We start from the raw sequence: 17,762 nt of genomic DNA on the forward strand, positions 1-17,762 counted from the left end.
AGAGGTCCGGACATCTGCTTACAAGGCCATCTTGAAATGCCACTTGAGTATCTCACTGCAAATGCAAGACTCGGGAGCAGGAGGAGTCCTGTCCTCTGTCATCTGGGTAAAATGTGGGATCCTGGGAGGTCTCACTGTGAGCTGCTGCTTGAATAAAGCTGTTGGGGCAGTTTAACTCTGCAATGCTTAACTTCAATTAAGTTGTCAAGTTTAGCATTGCTTTAGGCATTAATAGAGTTTTACTCTCACTTAAAAATCTGGCTTAGTAATTAACCTCCATTTTATTCTGGAGTTCAGAAGGTGCTCATTTAGTGCAGCAAATCTAATGTCATGTGAATTAAAACATGAAAGATACTCAGTAATGAGAAACTGAAACAGGGTAGTGTAGAAATTTGATTATTACAGTTTACAGGGTGCTGTGCTAGATGCTGAGTTCTTAATGAAAAGCATTTTGAAGGCACTGCCTTACCTCTGCATTTGCATGGTTAAGGAATGTTCTGAATTAAATTGGGAATTAGTAATGGAGTTGGGATTTCTGTTGTTGCATACTGACTTTTTATTGCACTTAGGTTTATTGTACAGCTTTTTCTGAAATCTGGACATTGGATGGCTGTGCCAGAAGGTGCGAGGCATTCACAGAGGCTGGGAGAAAAGTGTATAAAGATGGAGGGACCCCCGGTTCAACTGAGTGGTACGGACTAATAGTTGAGATCCCCTTCTCTATTGTAGCTGAAGACTGAACCCAAACTCCGGCATATTCTGCTGAGTTTATTATTGGAGAGAGGCACAGAAGGATGGTACATGGAAGGAGAATTACACCTGCAGCCAGCAGATTTGCTTCACAGAAATTGGCCTGGCCTTTGTGATTTATTTGGTAGCATTCTTCATACTGCTGTGCCCATATTTTACATCCTACCACAGCCATTACTGTTGCAAAGAAAAGTGGTCTCCAGCTTTTCTGGCAGGAGGACTGTGTAACTACTCCCAGCATTGGAGTATAGCTGCGTACTGCTGCTCCCCTCCACAAGAGCAGAGCTGCTGTGCAAGGGGAAACAGGTTTAATTTTCCCCAGAAAGCGTCAGGCTTATTGCACGTATGCGTGGAGTATGTGCCAGCTGGTGAGTCCCATGCTTTTCAGGACTGGAGTGCTGGCATCACACCAGTTCATATGGGCTGGCTTGCTGTTGCATGTAAGGTACAGGCTTTCACACAGCCCAGAAAACTGCAGCAGTTTCTGCTGCCCAGGGGTTTTGGGAGACTGCAGGGATAAGGGACAGCTTTCCCCTTTTCTACTGAACATTGCATGCACAAAATGTTGTTTATGCATCTTTTTTGATCTGGGTATCAAGGACTACGTAAGAGTGCCAATTCAGAACATGAACACAAAGGCATTTGAAGGGCAATACTGTCTATCATGCTTTTGCCCTGTGACATGCATTCTCACGTTAAAATGCATGTCTACCAATTTTTTAGTATTGTCTACTCCAGTAGATTTCAGAGGCGAAGATGCAGGAGGCTTGGTGTTTGCCGAGCCATCCTCTCTATAGCTTAGATATGTGGAATCAGAGGCTTTGTCTTTTCTATCATTTGAGTGACTTCAGGGGAAAAATAGCATCTTATCGCTTACTTAACTACTTTATTTCCAAGACAGTAATGTCGGGTGAAAGTTCACCTTATGAACGCTGGCAGAAGGACTATGCACTACGCGGGGTGTGGTTTTTTGCTACACCTGATCTCCCCTGGCTGCAGGCTGCTGCTGGAAGGTATGGCCGTGCCTATCTGTGTTGCAGTCCTGCACCCCGTGAAGGAGCTGGCTGCTAAGTGGCTGCAGGGAGAGCTGGTTTATCCTCCTGATTTAATGGGAAAGGACCACACATGCTCAAAAAAAAAAATAGTTTTCCATCTGCTTACAGAACTGACTTGTGCTATGGCCACACAGTTACAAGACCCAACCCAGGAGAGGGCTGGGAACCAGGACTGTGGGAAGACAGGACTCCTCCTTCCATAGGAGCTTGCAGTTATGTTGGGTTAGATGGAACATAAAGTCTTACTGCTGACATTATAAAAACACGGTAAAAGTGATGTGCGAGTTGTATGGCTGGCGTGTGATTGCTTTTCTGTATGCGGCTCAATTTTGCTGTCTTAAAAGCAGCATTCCAGTAGAAAGTGTGACAAGTACCATGCTTACTGGCAGCATCATCTTTACCAATGAGTCCAGTTTGATGACTATATGACTGATTCTTAACATACTGAATCTATTAAATGAATGAGCAGTAATGCCAGCAGTCTGGTAACCTGCCAGGACTCTTTTCTTGAGCTTTATGTTTACTCCATAGGAACCATGTCCCAAATATACTGGCTCGCTGAGCTAATCATCTTGCAGCTCAAGCATAGTTTAGTTAATTCTGTGTAATAATTTACTGATGTCAGCTATACTGCAGTTATCTGTGTGCAAAGTCCTGGTTCATAGCAAATACGGTGTAATGCAGGTTAACACTAACCTCTTTGACCATAGACTAAGCTAAGTTGTCTTAGTACACATTGGCTATGGTCTAACAGCACACGTGGCTGCTCTTGCTGCTCAGCTACTGAATGGTAACTTGTTAAGCCAAGGTATTTCCATCGGCTGCTTGAGTCCTCCTGCCACCATTGAGACCTGGAATCACTTGTGTCAACTGCAGCTGTAATGTCCAAGTCATCCTGTGTTAATCCATTTTCCATGGGAGACAAAAAAATGTAGATAATGGATGAAACAGGATTAAATTCTTCCAGTGTGTAGCCACTGCTGGTGACTGTGGACTAGTTTGACAGGGTTCACATCTGTTAACTTTCAGAAGACAACATGAAGCTATTATGCAGTTACTACCCACTCCAGGATCTGCACATCAATTAGGAGAGGCTGCTTACTCATGCTCCTCAAAAGTTGTGCCAAGATAGCTATTACATTATGTCAGAGCCCATAATTGTTCAGGATGAAAATAATCAGAATATAAACCTTGTTTCTCCTGAGCAGCTTTGTATATAGACCTAGGACTTTGATACGGATACTTTGGAGCTGTACTGGTTCAAGAGGGTTCCTCTATAGTTGGCACACGTCAGGGAAATTATGAAATGTGACGTTGTTTTTCTAGCGGTATATCTGGGGAGCTCCCACAACAAAGTCCTCTGTAAACAGCTTTTGTTCTGCACTTTATGACTTGTTCTACTATAACACTTAGGATCCCTGCTTGGGACCCAGCATCCCGTGCTGCTGGTAGGTGCTATGTTAGCATGAAGGAAGGCAGTGGGATGCTTCACAGCAGATTTGCAATCTGAGAATAAGACACGAGAAGCAGATGGCTACAGGGGGAAACAATGAGGCAGAGCTGTCAGCGTGATGGGAAGGAGTCCTAGCGCACCCGCTGCCTTGCTGTTGTCAAAACCACAGTCGGCCTCCTGCCCAGGCAAGAGCTCTTGAGACAGGTTTGATGAAGGATGGCAGGGCAGGTACGCTTGGAGGTACCTCTGAGGACCTTCCTTTGTAAATGGGAGAAAGCACTGAGCAGATATTGTTGGAAAAACGTGGCATTGTTGCTGACCAGCTTGCAGCTTTTCTTCTCAAACACCAGGAACGTGTGGTTCTGGATGGCAGCCCTGTCTCTTTGGGTAGTCGGTGGCAGTTTACTATGGCCCAGAGATTTGTGGCAGCAGAGCCTTGGAGAGGTGTAGGGTCTCAGTTAAGATGTGACATGCCACGGAAGTAGCATCTGTGGAGAAGTGACAAAACCTGTTGTAACCAAAACAGAAAAATGCTGGCTTTACTGATACGTCTGGTCTTAGGAACCTGGCGGTCTGTCTCCTGACCTTCTAGGCTATCCTCATGTCAGAGCTGCCCAATAGTGCTATACAGGAGCTCCTTTTCACAAAGAAGATAAAACGCTCGAGTGTAATTGCATGAATGATTTGTACTGTGCAAAATACAACTTGAATGAGGATTCTGTTGAGAAAAAAGTACCGTCACGCTGATGGGAAGGCTAAGGTCTGTTCTGTAATTCTTGATCCTAATTCATGATTTTCTGTCTGTTTTGCCAAATACCTTGTAATGCAGGGAAAATGACAACTCGGAAAAGATGGTGTATAATAAAAATAGAAGCGCTTGCTCCAGTTCCTCCATATGTTAATGGCTGGATTTTCAGGCGAGAGATTCCAGTAAGGTGTGCCAACACTTTGAATACCTGCTTGTGCTGTGGCCCTCTTGCCATGAAAAAGCTGTTTGGGTTAGAGACAAGGGTGAAGTCATTGGGAGTGTTTGGTATCTTTGTGAATTGGATCCAATTCTGTGTGATTTTATTAGAAGAAACGAAGTATCGTAATTCCTGAGGTACTAGCAAGGTTCTTGTTTTAGGAATCCTGTCTAACTTCCATTTATTTCTTCCCTATTGGAAAATTCATGGCGAGCAAATAAATTTGTCCTGTTGGAGGCCATCTGGAAATACCTATAGCAGGCTAAATTATGTATTGTGTCTGATAAAAACTTTTCAAAGACCCTTTCTCTGGGGAAAGGGAGGATCGAGGCCTGGAAAAAGATTTAATAGGAAAAACAGACAAAGACATTAGGGTTCAAAAAATACAAAATTATGGTAACGTTTTCTTTCAGAGAAAAACACACAGCAAAGTTCAATTATAATTGAATGCAAATGCTGAAACATTAAAGGGGTACCTAGCCAGTGTCCATTCTCTTGGTTTATTCTGTCCCCTACCAGTTAATGTGTATAACTTCAAGATGCAGACCACCTTTCCATCATTTGACAAGATAGCTACCTGTGTTAAAATAAAAGTAAATACACACAATGAAATACTATAGGTTTGCACCTGGAATTTGGGTACCAATTCGCTGAGCTCTGGCAGGCTGGATGTCTAGTTATTTCTTTTTCTAGTTATTTCAAAACCAGGAACAACTCATCAAAGCCTGGACTAATGAATCATTGCGAATGCTTGATGTGTTGGCAGCTACATGCCACCCAGCTTCACACTCTGTTCTTCTGCCATAATTTTAAGACACTATTGGAACAGCGCCCTCCCCCCCAAAAAAAAGTATATCCAAAGATCTGGGAACTAATGTATGCAACCCTCCCCCAGTTTATTTGTACCAGGCTGTTTGGGTAGGCCTTGATGTTAGTTTTAGCTGCAGAGCAGGTTTTAGTCAGGAAGTAAAAAACTTGGATATAATTTACTCTGAATAGATAAATGAGCCAGTTAATCCAGAATTGATGAAAAAAAGCTCATATGACTTGGGAGAACTCGGTCAAAGAAATCAAAATCTCTGAATCCATAAGCAAGCGCTATATGGTGCTTTGCTTTAAATGAGGTATTAGTCATTATCCTGTCAGTCATGTTTATTAGTTTGATTTAGTGTTGATTTAGAGGTGTCTCATGCCGAGCTGTGTTCATCTTTGCATGTACAGGAGGCTTGTTTATCCTCCTAATGTATTAACTCAGATTAACTGAAATCTGTACTTCCATCAACTATTTGTCATATTTTTTGCCTCACAAAGTCCACATCATGATGCACTTCAGTGTACGTGGTAAAACAATTTAGTCCAATACTTCTAAAAGGTCTTTGGGGGAGCAGAGGTCTTGTGAGGGTGATCTGCTGCCCTCAGTTTGGCTGAGGGGTCAGTAGGTAGTATTTGTACTTTAAGCAGAGAAGAAATGGGGAGTTATGAGGGTGAGCGGTCTTCTTCTGACCGGGTACTTGATGGACCTTTGTTTTTTCACCCCACATCCCTGCAACACCTTGACCCTTTGCTTTCTGAAGCAGACCACAAGTCACATTGCAGGTGAGCCTGGCCAGAGGAAGAGTTTCCATTTTACGGAGGGGTAAAGTCAGGGACAGTGTTTTAGCTGGAAGTCATGAATCAGGCCTTTCCTTCAAATCTAGAGGAACAGTCCCCTTCTCCAAGAACTTAAATTCTTTTCCAGTATTTGAAAAGTTGCCTGCTTGCCTGTGCTAGCTCCTGCCTTTTCTTATTCTCCATTTCTGCAGTGTCAGGAAGAAAAAATAAATGTGTTATCCAAGTAATAGTCTAAATATAGAAGTGCTAGTTTACAAATGAGAAATCTTTCTTATGGCTTCAAAATGGGTTTTGTAATAAAAGGAAATGTATTTGACGCTGCCAGAATTTACAGTCCCACCAGAGGCTTGTGAAATAACTGCTATACCAAACATCCTGGGCTGTAATGGAGCTTGTTGACACGTACGGGTTACTGAGGGGTATTTCTGGCTGTTGCCGTGAGGATGGGTTAGCAGGAAAAAATACTTTCTTTGTGACTGTTGTAGGGCCCTGTCTGTTCCATCAGCTTTTAAAAAGAGCTTTTTAATAAAAGGTAGTTAAAGAGGGGGGCTGTCTTTCAAAATGAGCATCAGAACATGGCTGCTGGGAGCCAGGAAGAAGGGGTTATGAGTAAGTCTGGTGTGAGTGGTACAGACTGATACTGCTTTTGGCTGTTAAACCAACTAGAAAACTGGTTTGCTGGAGTCACTTCAACTTGCAGGCGCTTCCCCCCCCCCCCCCCCCCCTTTCTCCTCTTCCTCAAAATCCTTTCAGGCTTTGACCTTTCTACAGCTACTCTACAAATACAGGTTCCAGTTATTTCCAGGTGGGATAACAGCTTTTTTTTTTTTTTTTCATGTGGTCACGTATAAACTAAGTGTTGCAGGAAGACATCATAGTAGTCTTCAGGTGATGTCAAATGCAGAGACTACTCTCAGACATTTGATGAGATTTCAGCTACGGATTTAGAGGTGAATAGTCGTATTCCATTTGACAGCACTTTATTTGTAGCAGTTATTTATAGGTGCATCCAAGGGTCCAGTTCCATTTGGTACATAGAAGTATAACCATAGAGAAGTTACATTAGAAAGAGTGTACTTTGCTGTGATTTCTGCTTGGTCTAACTTAAGAGGCACTGAAGATGTACCAGGGAGAGAACGAGCTTCTGCCCAGCTTCTCGTAGCGTCCAAAAATAAAATGCTATGGGAGGACTTAAAAAAAGGCTGATGCTAGAAAGAAGAAAAAAAAAAAAAAAAAAAAGTCCGTAACGAACTTTTCCCCTAACAAAAGTTAGTTTTCAGAATGAAATAAGACAGTTAAAAGAAGTATTGAAGTTTGATCAGTAAAATTTCTATTAAAATGGAAACTGGGGCTCTGGTGCTTCATTCTGTCTTCAGACCAAGTTTCCCATCTCGTTCACTGCCACACACATGAGGCTTGCACCATATTATTTTCATCTGCAGATCTCCTAAGGGTTTTACTGCTTGTCTGTGAGTCTTACGTTGCCTGCCTGAGGGGATCAGAAAATGGAACTCCATGGTACACTGAACATTAAGGATTTGCTTAAATGTTTTGCTAAAGATCAGTTCCCCATGCTGAGTGACAGTGGTTTAGCCAGCAAAACCCCAATTTTAAAGCCATGGTTTTCAGCCACATTTAGGCCTGTGACTCTGTCTAACCTGTTTCTGTGGGAGATCAGACTTTTTTCTACCTTTTGCTGTGCCCACTGGCTATTGTTTGAGCCCTGCACTGGGGACCACCGCTCCAGGCTCTGCTCCTTCTCGGTACACAATGAAAATACCTCCATGAGCTCTCAGAGATGTTTCGGGTTACATAAAACAGAATTTAAAATAGTGTATTTTTCACAACATTTGGAGCACGTGTTCGTGAATATAAATTTTCAGCGCAGTGCCAGCAGAGTTAGTTTAACAGATGCAGAACTCCGTTACTAAGAATAGTTTCTGCAGTTATCTCCCCACACAAATTTTCTCCTTGGGCATTTGCAATGTGCTTATCAACACTGCAGAAGATCATATGCATGTTCAGTTTTTTTGCAGAAAATAGTCTGCAAGCTTTCTGCTTTCGGAAGCTATCAAAAGCATGCTCTTCTGAAGTCACTCTGAGTTTCAACTGATGAATCAGAATTCTGCATGGAAGGCTTTGGATACAAACAGAATAAGGAAATTTAGCAATATCTTTTTTTATTCTTTTTTTTTTCGTTCTTGTGTTCCTTTGGTAAACAGCAACACTTGCTGGCAAGAATGGGAATAACAGATCAATCTGCTTATTTTCAATTGTTGGATTAATCTATTAGTCATCCACCTCTTTTTCCAGCTGTTACCCAGTGGAAAATTTACCTGGTGGGAAGGAAGATATAATGTCTTGGCACAAGATGCAGACTCCTTCCTAATGACATTAAGGCCATAAGTGCACCTGAAGTCAAATCAAGAGTTCATTTGTTTGAATGAAAGCTGAATTATCGGAGTTTTCCCACTAAAAGAAACAAAGTGCTCTCATGAGTTAGGTAAACAGAATTTGGTCCCCAGTTAGCACACAAAATTCTATTTAAACAAGAAAGAAAGAGTTAATTGAAGGCTGCCTGTTCCTCATTTGCTAAGCAGCAGAACTTTTATAGTGTGTGAAACTGTGGTTAATAACCATAGTTAATGGGGATTGTCTCATTCATTACCATACACTGTTAAGAGTAACTGTTGGTTACTCTCTGTTCAAGCAATGCTTCTGTTGCCAGTGATGTCAGATGTGCTGCATTTAAAAAAAAACAAAGACCTGAGCTTGGCATATTAGTAGTCATTGAAGGTGAGCATAAAAGAAATACAATATGAACAACACACTGAAAAGAAACACAGTTTTTAAGGTAGAGTGCTTAATTCCTGTTGTTATCAAACAGAAGTTAAGTGCCCACATACAATAAAAATATGGCCTAGAGAAAAGAAAGAGTGAAAACTAGCAAAAAGTCTTTGGGTCTGCTAAAGTATAGCCAGAAAAGGGAAAAAACGGGGGGAAGGAAAGAAAAAAAAAAAACAAAAACAAACCAAACCAAAACCCGATTTTGGCAGAGGTTAGGGGAGCTAACGATTTGCCCTGGTGTCCCTTCTGAGTCCCATCACAACTGGCAGGTGGCAATGGAATGTGGAGGTTCTGCATCAGGTGTGAACGCTGCAGAATTACTTGGTTTCTGTCTGCTTTGATGTCTAGTAACTTATCAATGGATATATTTTTAAATAAATGTTGGTGTTGTGGTTTTGTGTCTTTGTATTTTTGTGCATGTTTTAGGTTACATTGTCAGATTGCATTGTTTCTTGTGCATGGGATAACACAGTCATAAATCTTTGGATGATTTTAAAAAAAGAGACGAGTTTCGGTGAAAGTATATGGAATAAAGTGTATTGCTTTGCTCAAGAGAAAGACCCTTTTGCATGTGGCATAATTCTCCTGTAAACATCACTGCTGTTCCATTGATGCTGTAGGACTGGCAGAGTTGGATGTGCTTGGGTATCTCTGAGGCAAGAGAGCATCTGCTAGAGTGAATGCAGCTCTCCATGCTTTGGGAATAGCAGGGAATAAGCTTCCCTACTGGCTCTTGTAATTTCTTCTAATGTACTTGATAATAGCTGTTGTGAAGGATGGTGGCATGGATGGTGTGGTCTGTAGTGGCAGTCCTCGTCTTCCTAGTCCGGGCAGGTCGAATCTCCCCAGGTGTCATCCCTTCCCCACCCCAGTGGTTTCACTGAGATCTGGGTTTTTCAGCAGTTTAAAACTTTTTCCAAAGGTGGCATTTCTCATACTCAGCTTTTACAGGCTGCAACAACATTTGTGGTGCAAACAGCATTTCTTAAAAAAGAAGGGGAAAAAAATCTGTGCTGAAGTATTTACAAGATTCCCTAAACTTGGAGCTACCGCTCCCGTGTCCGGCTCTAAGCACTACAGCCTCTTTCCTCACCTAATGACTGCCAACGTGCAAGTCCACCTCTCTAGCCTGGATCTGTCTCCTAAAGTCATTTTACAAACTGGTTTTGGGAGAAGAAAGGGTAGCTGGGCGAAGGAGCCTGGAGCCCACCGTTGTGTACTTTGCTTGTTCGTACCTGGGAGCAAACCCGATCCCTGAAGCTGGAAGTATGAAGTCCCTATTCTATAGGACTTTCCCCTTGAAACGGGGAGTAGGAATATGGGGAGGCAAAGGAAAGCTTGGGATTTTCCATATTCTTGTGCTTAATTTTAAAACAGTGATTCAGCCAGCCAAGGGAGACAGTTTATCTATTCAGCTATGGTATAGGCGTTGCCTCTTCTTGTGCCAAATACCTTGGGGGGTGGGAGGAGACAACATGGTCCTTCTGGAAACCTGAGAAGAATTTTGGTGGTTAAAAATAAATAAAATAAACTTCTTGTAGATTTTTAGTCTGCTGAGCCTGTGCTGCCATTTACGTCTAGTAGAAGAAAGTAGGGTTTATAATGGGGGAAAAAAGGCCTTTAATCAATGAGTGTGTTACTGTTTAAGGATGGCTTTTCTTTTATTTCTGACTGGTCTGGGTAACTGGATATTTTCTGTCTTCTGGAGAAGGCTACTGTGCGTGGTTTTGTCCTTCCAGCAGCTGTGGTAGCCCGTAAAGATAGAGTGCTGTGTGCTGTATGTCTGAGATAAGTGTTGAAAATCTGCATGTTTTATTTCTGAAACATGATACAAATGTAATAACTTCTGTAGATCAGCTATAGATTAGCAAATACTTGGTGAGTCATACCTTCCCCTTGCTGCTTTTTTCTTTAGCATGTCATAAACATTTAGGAAACCTCATTCATCCCAGATAGGTGTGAAATCAATCTTTGATGCATAGGGTTGTGACTCAGGGAGGGGAAACAAAAAGGCCACTTGGTGTAATGACTGCTGCTATGCTCTTGCCAAATGCCTTGAGCAGAGGGGGAAATCTTTTCTGCTGTAGTTTGTTTGGAAGATGCTTTGAAGATTATGGATCTGTTCCATATAGGGTACACCAATTAACTGTGATTAGAAGTGTTGTAGGTAATAGCTCTGCTATGAGGATGAAAAGATGAGAAAGATGAATAGCACAGGATATGAAGGTATTGGCTGGATACGTGAGGGAAGGCGATGGGGTATTGGGAGTCTTGTTCCAAGGGGAGCGAGTCGGCAGGGAAGCGTGAGACAGTCCGGCCCGGCGGGAGCTTTGTCTGGAGGGTTACTAGGGCAGGCATCAGCAACTGGCTGGGAGCTGATATCAAGGTGAGTTTCCGCTTAATCTCCTTGTTCTGTCTGCAGTCTCTCTCTTTGTTGTATATGTCCCTTTGGCCCTTCTTATAGAGTAAGTGGGACTACATCTCTGGAAGACCCTTCAATCTTTTATGTAGCACAGAGGGGAACTTGGAGCCCTCAGGCTCTGTCTCTTGCCAGGTCTTTCTTGCTTGAAATTAAGTATGTCAAATACATCCTTAGCTGTGAGAACTTGCCTTATCCTTTCACATCCATCTTCCATCCCCTAGAACTCGGCAGTTGCACCAGGCTCCCCATCCCTTGCTTCCCATACTTACTTTTCCATCCTGGAAGGGTTTCTGTCTGTTGGTAAAGTTAAGTGGCTGCCATAATTTCATACATGTCCTTCACCTTCTCCTCTTCCTACCTTGGAAGTCACTGTCCCAGATTTGTCTTGTGTTACAGCACATCTGCTTCTCCTTCCCAAGGCTTTTGCTGTGTGCTCGTCCACCTTGTCCAACAGAGCACTGTTTGATGATCATCATCCTCATGAGCCTTTTAAAACAGTCTTATTAATGAACTGTGCTGTAAGTTGAGAGACTGGCAGGGAGTTGGTGTCATGTTTTTAGGGCTGTCTCAGTGGCACACAGGAACCTCTGCAGTGTTCCCAGTGGGCGCCACCGACTCTGGTGCTTGCTATCACAGGGACAGATTATAGCCAGCCTCTTGCACCCTGGCAGCGTAGGGCTGACGGAGCAGCTTTCCGGGTGCTCTTGCGTGCTGTGTGTGTTTGAGCAGTGTTGATGTTCCTGTAATTTGCACTGGGTGGACAAACAGGCTGCTTATTGCTCCTGTGATTGCCCAGGAAATGTTCTGTTAACTCCACCCGTTTTTCCTGATGTGTAGTACTTCCCTCTGATCCAGTGTAGAGCTAAGCTGGAGAGAGGAACAGAGAAGTGGGTGAGTCATCTCACACAGCTTTTGCAGCAGGTGTCTCACTGAATCTGCTTACCTTGCTTTATTTTCTCTTGTGGTCTTTTTCTGTCCCATCTCTTCAGTTTCTTTGCGTTGTTCTTTGACAAGATGCTCTTAATAGAAACAGTCTTGTTAGCTCAGTTTTTTTCCATCTATCTCTGTCTTCCATTCTTTCCTTCGAGAACTTCAGCTTGCCAGCACAGGGGGTGAATTGGCAGGTAAAGATGATCTTGAGATGCTTTCTGCTGCCACACCTCCTATGGCAGCATTACATAAAGCCAACTTCACTCATAGAAAATGAAGGGGAAGGTTCAGCAGAGCAGCGCCTGGGGAGGAAGGAGAGGGAAGACTACCAGCTACAATGCTCTTTCAAGTAAAAGCTTTTGTCTGTTGGCCTTGTTGCATCAGAATGAGTTGACCATTAACTTTAGTACGGAAAAAGTATTCCTCCTTCCTGAGTATTTCTTCTTCCTTCAAAGGGAAGAAGAGATCCATGGTAGGGATTGGTTATTTTTTTAATTATCATTATTAAAAAAAGACAAACAAAACCCTTTGGCTAGCATCTATTGTAGGGACTGCTGCTGTCTCCTGGCACACTTCTGTCTCCCCCCATGTTACTTATGTTCTTTGTCTTCTATAATAAGTTCTTGGGGACATGAGTGGCCATGTTTACTATTTGTGAAGTGCTGTTTGTACAAGATATTGGTTAATTTTGAATGCTCGTGTGAGCTGTGGCAGTGCAAACAAATAATTAAGTAGCTTATAGGTACCTAAGTAGCTTATAGGTACCAAGGTAGAGACTCAGTGCATATATGAGTTAATATGCACAACCCCATGATACGCTAAGGGGAGATGTATAAAAAGCTTAAGTTTTGTGACTTTGATAAATAAGCTGTTTTCAGGTAGGGGGACAGAGCAATCCCACCCACAGCGGGTAAAATACCCAATATACTGCTGAAGGGAATGCAGCAAAATAGAAACCTCTGGGCATGGGTTGCTGTCTGTTGGAATTGCAGAAGCAAGTCATTCAACAGCTGATTTGTTTAATACTTTCAAATGTAATTGTAACTTCTAATGCAGATGGGCAAAACCTTTACCCACTTAAAAAATTAATTTTGTTCAAATGTGTATAGTAAAGTAAATGAATGCTTTTGATCTTCATGAATTTTTTACCTAATCTGAAAGAAGAAAGCTGTAATAAGAGAGGTCTCCAGTAAGTCCATTTTGACTTAGGCTGCTCTTCAACTTCACCACCACTGGGAGAAATGTTCTATGTCTTATTTTTACAACGTAAATATTTAAGGGGAACATAACTTCTTGGTGGAAACTGTCTAATTAAAAGTATTCGGAGCTGTGTTTATTTATAACATGTATGAATAATTATTACTCAAAGTCTGAGTATTATTTTCTTGGGAAGTCCCTCATTAGAAACTCTGCATCATCAAGGGTGAACTGTGCTGTTACTTAACTAGTTTCGGTTCGCATCTGGGCACAGACGTAAGGAAAAACTGCAGAGGCAAATACAACACGCTGTGAATAAGAAAGCAAATCTTCCAGCATCCCAGATACTTTTCATAATTATTTTTCCTTGTTGTCTGGAACTTAAGCACAGCCAACGCTTAGCTGCTTGTGCAGTGAAGTGTTGCGTACGGGGAATGTTGTCCTGGGTGGTGCTGGGAGGGAGGGAGAAGTTGGGGGGGTGTGTGCTTCCCCCCACCACCTTAATGCCAGTGCTGCTGGGCATCTCGAAGCCTGCCGTGTACCTTCGACCAGACTGCATCCCCTCGGTGCAGCTCTGTTTGGGTGATACATCCAAGTATTTGGCCTCTCTCAGTTTTCTGTAGAACAGGGACCATTGTTTGTGCCTAGACAACAGTGGCTGTGTTTTCTTACTCAAAAAATGCCTTATAGAAGAGGCCTTTTCATCATTCCTACTTTGCAAATGGGGAAATAGAAACAGAAAAGGGAGCAACTTACCTTCAGGTGATGTAGATGAGCAGCAGTCAGGAACAGAGCCTTCATCTTTGCCAAGCCCTATAGTTACTTCATCTGATGTTAGTGTCACCAAGCAAAACTCTCCTGTGAGCTTCTGAAAACAGGAGTTTATTACAAAATATGGCAGAACACAAGCAACCCTTCCCTCTGTGCAGGCAGAGCTAGCTTAGTTGCAATTACTGATAATCATGGCCTTAAGCTACTGGCGATGATATTCTTTGACAGGTAGGAATAGCTCAATAGTCAGTGCTGAAACTACAGGGTTGGGGAGATATGGCAGACAATAATAACATGTAGAATAGGCTACTTCTCATCCATCAGGTTACTGGAACAGAAAGTTTCTGTGCTGTCTGCTCGTGGCTGGGTCCAGGAAGTGTGCTCCTGCATGGTCCCATGCACTGGGAGTGAACTCTGACCAGCCCACTTCTTGAAGCTGTCACTTAGTTTTTGTTGCACAACACTTGTAGCTTTGGCCTTTTCTTAAACAGAATGAAACCAAAAACCTTTGGGGTTTCTTGTTCTTGTTTTCTCAGTTCTTCAATAGTATTTTTTTTCCTTCCTTTTTTACTTCTCTTTTTTAAGAGCTGGTGCTGTTCTTCTTGGACCCATAAATATGCATCTCTTGTCCCATCTGTCCGTCTCCACATACACCTAGACAAGTATTCAAGTATTCCTCCATCCTTACTATGATGATACTCAGTCGCACTCTCCACAGTGTTTTCTGACCCTGTCTTTCCTTGTCACTTACCTCACCTGCCCTGATATCTGGCTCTGACCTTTCTCATGCGGCGGTCTCCACCTGTACCGCATCCCTTGGAGCTGTTCCTTGCATGCTGACTGTTGTCCAGGCAGCTTCTTCTCTGCATCTCTGGTTTTTTTCTTGCATTTTCCTGTGCCCCTTTCTCCTAAAGGAGAAGGCCTCTTGTACTACATCCTTTCTTTTGATGTGAAGTCTTCCACTTTATTCTCCCCTCTATCCTCTCTCTGTACCATTGAAGACTAAATGAAATCTCTGTAGCTTCATGCCTAATAGCCAGATCTTGATTTTTTTTTTTTTTTTTTTTTTTTTGTATTTTCACGGTATAAAGGAATCCCAGCTATACCTCTCTACTTCATAGTGTTTTGTACAGCACAAACCCAAGGATGATCCCCAGAACTCTTGTCTTGTGAACTTACTTAATTTGGGGTGCAAAGGGTAGGAAAGTAAGTAATACAGAAACAAAGAATGGTAGTAATAGTTACAAATTCAGATTTTGGGACAAGAAGAGGCAACCTTCTGTATCAAGGACTTTTTGTTAACATCACAAGTGGAAACTGTAAGGATTTTGCCAGCTGGCCATTTCTGAGACCAGTCTAGGATGGGAGAGCACGCACTTGTGGCAGGACATGAGTTTGCTTTGCGTTCAGGAGGGGGTGAGGAGTGGTTCTGACCTCTCTGCCTCTTTTTTGCTTTTTATCCTCTGACTATCCGTTAATCCTTATGACCACGACCCAAACCAGCCATAATGTGTGCTTTGTAGCTTACATCTCACTGTGATTTATTTCTGCCTGTTTACTCAGGATTGTTTGCTTCTGTGGATAGTAGTGGGATAACTAGAATTTAGCATGAAGCTTGTATTGCATGATGGTGGTGGTGATAAAGCCTCGCTATGCCCCTGTCATGGAAGGTGAGGAATTCAGATGTGGTGACTTGATTTAGCCTGTTCCCATCATACAGTAAAGGAAAACTTGCCAACTGAATTGGAAGTGATGGCTTGATTACGTTAGGATTTTTCTTTTCTGTTCATAAATGATTAAATATTTCCTGTCTCCCTACCCCCCTCCTCCCTGAAACTAATAAAATTTAAGCAGAGTTGGCTTTGTATCTAAGAACTGGGCTTCTGCAAAATGTAGCGAAAAGGAATCAATTAATGTTTCTACGGTTAAATTATTAGTTCATAAGAAATCTCAGTTGTTCCACAATAGCAGTGTTTTTCTTGGTTTATGCAACCAACGGCATGTGAAAAATCTCTGCGTTGCTAATGCTGATCCATCTGTTGACATGCTATTGGAACAGCAGTGCACTTAATGGTATTTTAGATTTGGTCAACCATTAAGAAAGCGTTTTCTTATAGTTTGGTTGTTTTCTTTAATCATGTGAGAATGTAGATGCCGGAACTGGTAGACCTGGAATATAACTGTGCTGACCTCACAGGAGAGAAATGGCTTTGTCCAGTGTCCCTTCTTTCTTCTTGCCCTGCTTCTGTCTTGTGTGAGAAATACCAATATAAAAAAGGTGTATTTTGGAGCTTTGGTGGTGGTCTGAGCGGTGCTGGGTGTGAGCACCTGGAAGCCTCATGAAGAATTTGTCTACTAAAAGCTTATGCTCCCCCCCCAAGTGTTTCTGTTGATCTCATGAAGTAGTCTCCTTCTAAACTCTTGAATTGCTCGTATCCTGTGATCATCACTTTTTGTTATTATAAGAACGTAACTTTTGATGTTTCAGGCAAATGGATTTGTTCATCAGCTCGTCTTCACAAGTACTTTGTCAATGCATCCCGTAGTCATCTGTCCTGATTTCTTTTATATTTAGGGAGGGAGAAGGAGCTGTATTGAATACTGTCAAGGTTGATCAAAGGTGATCTGGGCCCTCTGCTTTGAGTCTCTGTTGAGTTCTGGCCCAAGACCTTTTAAGCAATGGGTTTTCTATGGGGATGCTTGAGTCCAGCTCATATTATCTGTAGCCTGTCATCCTAAGCTTGGGGTGAGGGGTAAGAAAGACCAAGCTGGAAGAAGAAAAGGGGAGAAAAGGGCAGGCAACTTTGTCTTGAAACTTGTAGCCTGACTTAGGGAAGTGGTGAGAGAAGTGGGGGCTTCTGGCCAAGACCAGTCATGCTGACCTTTCCAAAATGGACAATGATGGTGACTAATATCTGTCTGCTAAACCTGTAGATGTAGCCAGCCTGCTGTCTTTTGTGTGTTGGTGGTGGCTTTTCTTGAAGGCCTCTAGAAGCACAAGGTGTTGTGGAATCTAGGTTGAGCACGGGAGGGAGTACTGGACCTGGAAGGGCTGAATCGTGGCCCCACCTTCTGCATGGGTTGTCTCATGAGAAGCTGAAAGAAACAGTCTCCTACAGACCAAATGCTTAGCCTCACATTTGAGAACAGGGTGGACATGGAAATGAGACAGGGACCATTTCTGCATCTCTGGCATCTTTGAAAACAAGTGCAGTGGGACCTCTCCTGCAGTAATTTCTGGTGGCTCCTGCCAGGAGCAGACCTCTTCTGTCAGATCTCCCAGATATAATGTTATTTCACCAAATGTGAAGCTGATTTTATTGGAGTGTGAAATGTCCCAAACCATTAGCTAGGCTTCTTTACAGAATACTTTGAATTTGGGCTTATTTTTTTCTGGAAAGGCTAAGAAATAAAACAAATTACTTGCACAGGATTTATTTCTTTACTAGTTTTTGGTCTATTTGAAATGACTTCAAATGAGCTTCAGTAACATGGTCCTTTTATTTGTTGTAAAATAATGGGCAGATTTACTCCAGATCTGACTTTGTCTGCCTGAGATAGTGTTACCATAAAATGGATGAGCCCCTCTCTGAGTGCAAGAACCATGCTTTATTTGTCCCTAAAGCTAGACTGCTGCTACTGAAGGTGTTATTTGTCACGGGAATAGCCATCCTTGGGGAGCAATCTTTTCTGTCTTCAGCAAGAAGCTCAACTTTTGTTCCTACCTGAAATTTGAGTCCTTGGTAATAATATGATGAATG

At 42.5% G+C, this 17,762-nt stretch overlaps 1 protein-coding gene across 5 annotated transcripts in view; it reads left to right on the plus strand.

Moving 5' to 3' along the window:
- The window catches only part of MITF (melanocyte inducing transcription factor), a 112,507-nt gene that overhangs the window by 17,007 nt on the left and 77,738 nt on the right, over window positions 1-17,762 (plus strand). Inside the window, exon 1 of one of the 5 annotated variants that reach the window (XM_082321594.1) lies at window positions 7,543-7,597. The exons of the other annotated variants lie outside the window; for them this stretch is intronic. The gene's annotated coding sequence lies outside the window, so the exon portion shown is untranslated. Of the gene's footprint in view, window positions 1-7,542; window positions 7,598-17,762 lie in introns of those variants that run through there. 5 annotated transcript variants of the gene reach the window in all.

This window comes from Platalea leucorodia (genome assembly GCF_965183815.1).
Source record: "Platalea leucorodia genome assembly, chromosome: 9".
Taxonomy (NCBI): Eukaryota; Metazoa; Chordata; class Aves; order Pelecaniformes; family Threskiornithidae; genus Platalea; species Platalea leucorodia.